The following is a 9,089-nucleotide window of genomic DNA, read 5'->3' on the forward strand; positions in this document are numbered from 1 at the left end:
CCCACCTGTCACTTGAAACCTTCATCATAAACACAGATGACAATCCTGAAGAAAGACTACTGCTAACCTTTCTAAAATGGCTGGAGCACTAGCATGTTCAAGTGAAATGTATGCTTGAGACAGACACTTCAGACAAGCAGAGGGGTAGCTGTGTTAGTCTCTTACAGCAGAAACAACAAAGAGTCTTGTAAGACCTCAACAGTTGACATATTCGTTACAGAAACAAAATGCACAGGTATAAGTTGGGGATACCTGGCTTGGCAATAGTATGTGTGAAATCTTGAAATTGTAGTCGATCACAAGCGGAATATGAGCCAGCAGGGTGATGTGGCTGCAAAAAAAAAAAAGGCAAATGCGTTTTTAGGTTACATCAATACTCTCAAATAGTATAGTTTCAAAATCATGGGAAGTAATAATTTTACTCTACTCTGCACTGGTCAGACCTTGCCTCAAATACTGTGTCCCATTCTGGACATCACACTTTAAGAAGGATTCAGATAAAATGAATGAGTTCAGAGAAGGGCAACCTAGATGATCAGGGGAGTAGAAACTAAGTCCTATGAAGAAAGATTGAAGGAACTGGGTATGTTTAACCTGTAGAAGAGAAGACTCAGGGGGGACATGACAGCACTTTTCAAGTACATAAAGGGTTGTCACACAGAAGAGGGCCACAACCTGTTCTAGGACATGAAATAACAGGCTTAAGTTACAGGAAGGCAGATTTCAGTTGAACATCAGGAAAAACTTCCTAATGGTCAGAGCAGTCAGACAATGGAACCAACTCCTTAGCGAGGTGGTAGGCTCTAAATCACTGGAGGTATTCAAGCAGAGACTGGACAGCTATCTGTCAGGGATGCTTTAAACTGGATTCCTGCCCTGAGTAGGGGATTGGAATTGATGGCCTAAATGGCCCCTTCCAACTCCAGGATTCTATGAAATGAGCGCATATATATATATATATATATATATACACATATATATACACACACACACTCAGAAATAACCACAGTATCAATAAGAAAATACAAAATAAAATAGCTGTACAGCTTCATATAAAATGATACAAATAAACCAACCTAATACAACAGCTTAAAACTAAACAGGACAGAAAATAAAGGTGGTTAAATTATTGGCTTATAGCCAACGTTGCACAAGCGGAATTCAACTCACACAAAGGGACTTACTTGTTCTCTCCTTCCACTTGCAGACCCCCCATGTGGCCCCATATTTGCTCTGGAGGGTGGATGTGGGGGGCTGCATGGGGGAGAGGAAATCCGTTCCGCCAGAGGTCTCCCTTCAGTTGGTGGAATGGGACCATTGGATACATTCATGGTGTTTATTTTGTTATGGTATGTTATGGATGTCGTAGTTTGGGGGGTGGGGAGGCTCTTGGATCCAGCATTGCCACTCGAGGCACAGGTGGATTCAGTGGCACAGAGCACCTTTTATCAGCTTAGGCTGATATACCAACTACAGTCTTATCTGGACAGAGGAAGCCTAGCTACAGGTCTCCATGCTCTATAACCTCTCATCTGGATTAGCAATGCATTCATACATGGGGCTGCCTTTGAAAATGGTCCAGAAACTTCCAAAATAAGGCAGTGCAATTGTTAATAGGGACTGGCCAACATGATCATATTATGCCAGTACTTTGCCATCTGCACTGGCTGACAGTCCATTTCCGGGCCTGATTCAAAGTGCTAGCATTAACATTCAAAGCCCTAAACAGCTTGGGGCCAGGTTACCTGGAGGATCATCTCCTCCCATATACATGTGCCTGGGCCCTAAGGTCAACTGCAGTGGTTCTTCTCCAGGAGTCCCCACCAAAGGAAGTGAGGAGGGTAGCTACTAAGAAGATGGCCCTTTCTGCTGTGGCACCCCAGCTGTGGAATGAATTTCCCAGAGAAGCTTGCCTGGTGCCTACACTGTGCTCTTTTCAGCACTAGGTGAAGACCTTTTTATTTTCCCAGGCATTATAGTTTTTCAGTTTCTGTTTTAAGTCCAGTACATATTTTAAATATTTGCACTACAGCTAAGTTCTCTTTGGTTATTATTTTAATTTAAATACTGTAGTTTTAAACTTTTAAATTTTTATATTGTATCTTATCATCTTGTATTTTATGGTTATAATTGTTGTGAACCACCTAGAGAGCTCTGGCTATTGGGTGGTGTAGAAATGGAATAAATAAATAAATAAATAAATAGATTTTGTTTTATTTTGGAGCAATTGAGTAATGATACCTTGTTTGTATTTTTTCAGGTACCACATATGTTACAAGAATTTTAAATTTCTGTGTTTATGATTTTACAATAGATTATTAGAGAGGTCACTTCTTTTTAAATTGATGTAGCTTTTTTCCTCTGAAGATCTTTTGAGATTGAAATACATTCAGGCTATTTATATTTCTTCATTGATATGTATCATATTCTTGTGCTATCAGGTTCATCAATGTTATTTACTGATTACTGCTAAGACATTTGGCTGACTTGGTCATTTATATCCCATAGATACTTTTTTCCCCCTAACTTTTTTGGGTCTCTTTTGGTTAAGGCAAGACCACTTTTCGTCTACTTGGAAAAATGAATCCCACATGAATCGAACTGCTGTAGACAAGGTCCAAAAGCCACCGCTGAACTGTAATTAGGGTGGTCACTGACACATCGCCAAGAAAAAGAGAACAAAACAGGACGCCATTTTGCAGAACATTTGCATATGCTAATTTATATGTATAGACACACATTTAGAGCCAATTGCTATAAATTAAAATACAATATATCTCACGACAGTGGGGAAGACTGTGGCAGGGTGACCGCCAGTGTGCCTGCCCAGTCTGCTGTGGAGATGTTAACTGTTGATGGCAACTTCAAGGCCCCTGCTCTCCCTTCTTACGGCGCTTTACCGTTAAACTGGATTTGGACTGCACAGCCCTTCAAACAAAAGTCACTTTCAATTAGAATACTGCGCTTTGATAGCCCGTCAAATAGAGGACTGTCTGCTGTAAAGTAAGACACAACCACTTTAATGGTAATCTCTTCAAATGGGGGTGAAACAGACAGTAGTCTGCTCTCTGTCTTGATACAATTCAGTTGCATTGATTCCACTGTGGAAACAAATTAGCCAAAAGTATCCCCAGCCCCAAAGCAGTCAACTCCTCAGAAAGGTTCAAGCAGCATTCTTCAGCACCCCAAACATTGAGCCTGCGTGGTCCTCAGACAGTTTAACTGTCAGCCTGTCCAAAATCCCATAATCTTACCTCCTTTCCCTAAGGTTGAATGATATGTAAACGTAATATATTTTATGTTATGATGTTTGATTATGAGGCATTTTATAGGTGCCATTGAATCTTATGTAAAGAGAGACTGCTCCAGGCTAGCAGTCATTATTTAAAAGTCCTGTTCATTAAATTACTCATTCATCCATTTTGACATTTGTTTTATTACTTACATTGTTCATTTTCTCCATTTTAACCCTTTTTTGCCACCACGTCAAGTGGCAATGGCACCAGACCTAATTTCACCAGTCATTCTGGGCAGCCACCATTTTATTTTCCCATTGTGCCTGGAATATAGTGTTATTCTGGGAGAGGGAAAGTCGTAACCACCACAAAAAAATGGCAGCTCCCACTGGCAGTCAGTGCAATATCTGGGGCATTCTGGGAAAATAAGAAGGCAGTCATCATGTCAGGCTGAAGAAATGAGCTTTGCTATTCCTGCCCCAACTAGGAAAAGGGAATCGCTCACCCCTAAATGGTACAAAATGTAGCAATAGGTGCAAATACAAGTAGTGAAGCACATAATCATTTGTACCTATTTATTTCTGAATTTATTCATTTCAAAAGGAATGTATTCATTTCAAACAATTCAGTTCAATTTTTCATTCATTCTGAATGAAATATTCAGAATGTATATTGAGTCTACACATATTGCAAGGTTGATTTATGGGATCCCATAATGTAATCATCCAATTTCAGGATGAGTGAAAATATCTAAGGACAGCTCATAAAGAAACATAACTTTCCACTGATATATTAATCATATTCCCACTTGAATTTTGTAACAGGAGGCTGTCATGTTTATGCCTGCAAATTCTTCCTCCTCCCCTTTCTAAACTCCTGTTCTGTGTACTGGAGGAAGATACTTACTATCTTGTTTTATCAATGATATTTTGATATTTGAACAGGCTTTCTGCTTTGTTGAGTATTACTGTATCAAAGTTTTTTCATGCCATAACAATGTCATGTTAAATAAAATAGGTTTAGTAAAGCAACATTTCTGGAAGGTGTTAAATAGTTTTTAATAGACAGCACCTCTTTTAGACAGTGATGTTTATATAAGATGGATGGAAAGAGCAAAGCAAATTTCTTTATGGTGACAATAGGAAAAACTGAAACATGCTTTCCTAGAAATCCTTTAAAAGGCTGAAGAAAGTGAGACAAATTTGGCTGGCAGGAAAAAATGTGGACAGGATCCAAAGACTTTTTTTAGAAAAATATTTTCTTTCTCCTTAGATTCTTCTTCTTATGAAGCTGCTGAAAAAAGGTATATGTTAATTAAATTGTTGTTTGATTTATATTTTTGAAATTGCTGAGAAACCTCTGTGAACAGAATGATATATTTCAGACAGACAGACAGACAGATGTATTTCAGGATGTATATAAGTTAGTGGCAGAGCTCACCTTGGCAGAAAACAGCGCTGCACCTGCTAACACCCTATCTGAAGAGGACAGGCTTTGCCTCAGTTATCCATGCACTAGTGACATCCAGGCTGGACTACTGTAATGTGCTGCACATGGGACTGCCTTTAAAGACAGTTTGAAAACTTCAGCTGATGCAGAATGCGGCCACCCAAGTGTTGGTGGGGGTGAGGTGATCAGATCATATAACACCTATACTGCGACAGCTGCACTGGATACCAGTGTGTTTCCAAGCTTAAAGTGCTGGTTTTGACCTTTAAAGCCTTAAACAGTTTGGGATGAAATTAGTTGAAGGACCAGCTTCACCCATATCAGGCTACCCACACTTTACGATCAGCAACAGAGGTCCTTCTCACCTGCCCACCTTTGATGACAGTTAGGTGGGCGACTACACAAGAGAAGGCCTTTTCTGCAGTGGCCCCAAATCTTTGGAATGCTTTGCCATCGAGGATCAGCCAGGCCCCATCATTGCAGGCTTCTATTTACTCTGGCCTTCACCTAATTATGTTTTATCAGACTGGGTTGTAGCTGCACTTGTGTTGTAGGTTATGTCTTATGCTGGTATTTCATTTCATTTCTTTTATTACATTTCTATTCCACCCAATAGCCGAAGCTCTCTAGGCAGTTTACAAAGGTTAAAACTTAAAAATACAATATTATACAAAGTATAAAAACTGTTTTCATACAAACTTCTGAACAGACACACACCCATCTAAGCAATTTTAAACTATCAACAATAAGGAAATCCAGGATATGATTTGTTGTTTTTTGGAATGTTTACTGTTTTTACTACTGCATCAGTTTTTATTATATGATTTTTTTTATTGTTGTATATGCCACCTTGAGAGGGCTCCTGCCCCAAAAGACAGCCTAGAAAGATTTTAAATAAAATAAAATAAACACAGGTCACAGCTTCCATACAAAGGAACAAAAAAGCCATCTACGCATTATGATAGCAAGCATGTCTGGGAGAAAGCTATTCTAGAATTTCTCTTCCACAGCACGCTTGTTCTAGGCCAAATTCAATGCTACACAGAGTTCTGTGTTACTCTCTCGAGCAATGAAAATTAGCTGCTTTGTGCTGTAAACATGAGCTGAAGAAGAGTAGGTGAGAAGAGAATGTTCACCAGGCTTCCCCAACTTGGTGCCCTCCAGATGTGTTGGACTACAACTCCCAGCATGCCCCAGCCAGTATGACTGGTGAGAGCATGCTGGGAGTTGTAGTCCAACACATCTGGAAAGCACCAAGTTGGGGAGGCTGGCTTAACCCATCCAGCTTGGGCCATGATTCATCTCAAAATCCCCCACCCCCACTTGCTGCTTTGTTCCACCCAGGAGAAAAGATACAAGTCCCCATATCTTTTCTTTCTGAGGTAGAAAGGCAGCTTGATGGGGTTCATTTGAAAGGACAAACATCTGTCAGGGAAAGGATTAAGCATCCTCATTTGAACTGCCGCTCTTCCATTCCTGATTACAGCCTTGCATAGCTGCTTTTTATTTAAAAAGAGCAGAGGAGAGGGAGGGTAGAGGCAGGAAAATGGCGCATATTCTGCAAACTGCTGCTCAATGCAACCGTTTCCTGTTGTTTCATGGTAAGGCCAGCTGTGATTCTCCTGCCATTGCTAGTTATATGGTGCCAGAAGAAGTGAAGTAAGTACATCCGATTTGCTGGGCTGCCACAGGGCATAGTTTCTAATCACCTTTGGAATTTCATGCAAATAATTTATGTGTTAGTTACATTTGTATCCCATCTTTGCACCAGATAGTGCTCAAAGGTGGCTAACTACAGCAATAAAAGTAAATACAAAGTAAAATACAAAATAACAATCAAAGACGGCATAAAAACAGTGCAGGTAAAACACATCAAGAGAAATAGTGGCCAGTTGAACAAATAGCAGGTACAGCAACCATAAACAAATCAACTTATAAAGCCAAAGGCCTATCTAAATAGAAACATCTTGGCCTGCTGGCAGAAGTCATCACACAACTGGAGCCAATAGTAGAAGTTGCTGACAAGATATGAAAAAGAAGGCCAAGTAGTTAGTTCCTAGACCTCCCACAAGGCTTCTGCCTGTGACAAATTCCCATGGAAATGGTATTGTGGCCAGTCCTATATAGGTGGGAATTGAATTCCTATACTAAACTATTCCATGGTAAGAAGGTACTCTTGGCTTCCAGCTTCCAATAGAGTCCTTCAAAATTATTTTTTATGTGCCAGGCTTTCTTATGTGATGAAAAAAGGCAGGGCTCCAAACATTGTGAGGGGGCATACTTTATGAGGGCCCGGAGATCTAGGGGTGCTCAGCCCAGACTGCAACCCCATTACCATGAAGGGGAAAATGGAGGCTCACTGGAGATCATGCTTCAGGATATTTATGGAAACTCACTTCCCCATATGTCTGTGTGTATTTATCTTGTGAGATTTGCTGGAGCCAATAGCGGCAGCAGAACAAATAACATACTTTTTTTCTTATTCTTATTTTTTGGTTGCTTTAACATATATACACATAAATTTGAATATATCCATAGCAACAAATACATATGAAATACATATATATGAAAATACAACCTGTTAGCAATTATATACAGGCTTCAACAAAAGTGGACCAGATATCCAAATAAGTATCCATTCGAAAGTAGCAAATAAGGTCCTCAATCCATTGCATTATAGGAGGTGAGTGTTTATCCTTCCAATGTTGTAATATCAGTCTTTTAGCAGTCAAGAGGGCACTGAGAATCCATTTATGCTGACCATTTTTTAATTTCCATGAAGCAGGAAAATAATTTAAAAGAACAGGAACATCAGCAAATATGATCCAGTACAAAAAGAAATTCTGTGTAATAACCTCCTCCTCCAAAGAAGCAACTACTGGACATTGTCAAAATATATGTTTAAAAGAAGCATTAGCTGTATTGAACTGCCAGCAATTAGCCACATTAGACAATCTCTTATTAAAGAGACATTGCAGTGTCCAATAGACATGAAACAAATGTTTTTGCTGAATAAGACTCAGCCTGCGATCCATAGACACGACAAGCAGAAGCCAAAGCAATGAACTACTGATTAGGCAGAATAGAATAATCCAATTCCCTATTCCGTTCCTGCTTAAAAGCCCGTATATCATATTTGTTCACCAATAACAACTATTTATAGACATGGATTGTGGGTCACTTTGCCTGATCAGCCTCAATAAGTGTTTCCAATAATGACGGAGACTCTGGTGCTGTAAAAGCAGCTGGGCCAAACCTAGATTCTAACAAATGCTGCAATTGCAAGTATTGCCATTCAGCCATAGCTGGCAAGTCATATTTGGCACACAGGATAGAAAATGACAAAAACTGGCACCCACCAGTCGATCCAAAATAAAGCTTGCCTTATCTCTTCATATCTACCACCAAAACATTTTTAACCAATTTTTAGATCTGGATTGCCACATAAAATCAATTCAGCATGAGAAAATGGGTCAAAGTGTAATTGATGTGAAATTATACGCCAGACATCTCCAACTGTAGAAACTGTGGGAAGAGCCCTATGCTTTCTTGTATGTCTAGAACCTAATGCCATCCATTTAAAGTGAGGAACCAGACCAGAAGATTCTAAAACTGACCAAGGTGGAATATCTGATGCAGACGGGAAAGTCCAAAATTCAGTATGAGTCAGCAGAGAAGCCCAGAGATATAAAGCAAAATCTGGAAATAAAATCCACCTTCTTTAATTGGAAGTTCCATTCTTTTCAGAGATAATCTTGGCCGAGAGGGATTCTCCACCCCCCGCCACCACATTTTTTCATGAAAAAAGCATTGATTTTGTAAAAGTATTTACCAAGTATAGCTAAGGTAAACCTACAAGCAACCTTCTGAACAGTGAGTTGCTGGCCCAGAGCTGCTTCAAGACATTTTGCTGCCTGAGGTGAAGGATGAGATGATGCCCTTTCCATTCCACCTACGGAAGCTGTCCGGACTGGCAGCTCGATCTTACTTCAGCACTGGTGACGGGACAGCATCCTCCACGTCATCAGAGGTCAGCAGGCTAGCTTGGGTGGGGCGGGGTGGGGTCAAGGGTCAGGGCAGGCTGTCTGAAACACACAGCTCTGTCCGCCAATGGAGGGAACTGGCCAGGAGGCTGCCACTGCTGCCTCCTCCATACACAAAGCAGCTGCCACCTGAGGCAACTGCCTCAATCTGCCTAAAGGTAGGACTATCTCAGGCCCCTCCCTAGAACAGAAAGTGTGTGTTTGTCCAGTTAAACTAGGACTTGCAGTTTGAGAGACAAAGAGAGAGATGTTTTCCTGTGTTACATACCCTCTCAAGAACTATCAGTCTCAGAACTTCTTGTGCATAAGCACAAGGGAGGAAAAACAGGTGTTAGGGACAAACAACCATAATAATCATGGA

The sequence above is a fragment of the Heloderma suspectum genome, chromosome 1, assembly GCF_057233095.1.
Source record: "Heloderma suspectum isolate Gila_16-S chromosome 1, 16-S_ref, whole genome shotgun sequence".
NCBI classification, from domain to species: Eukaryota; Metazoa; Chordata; class Lepidosauria; order Squamata; family Helodermatidae; genus Heloderma; species Heloderma suspectum.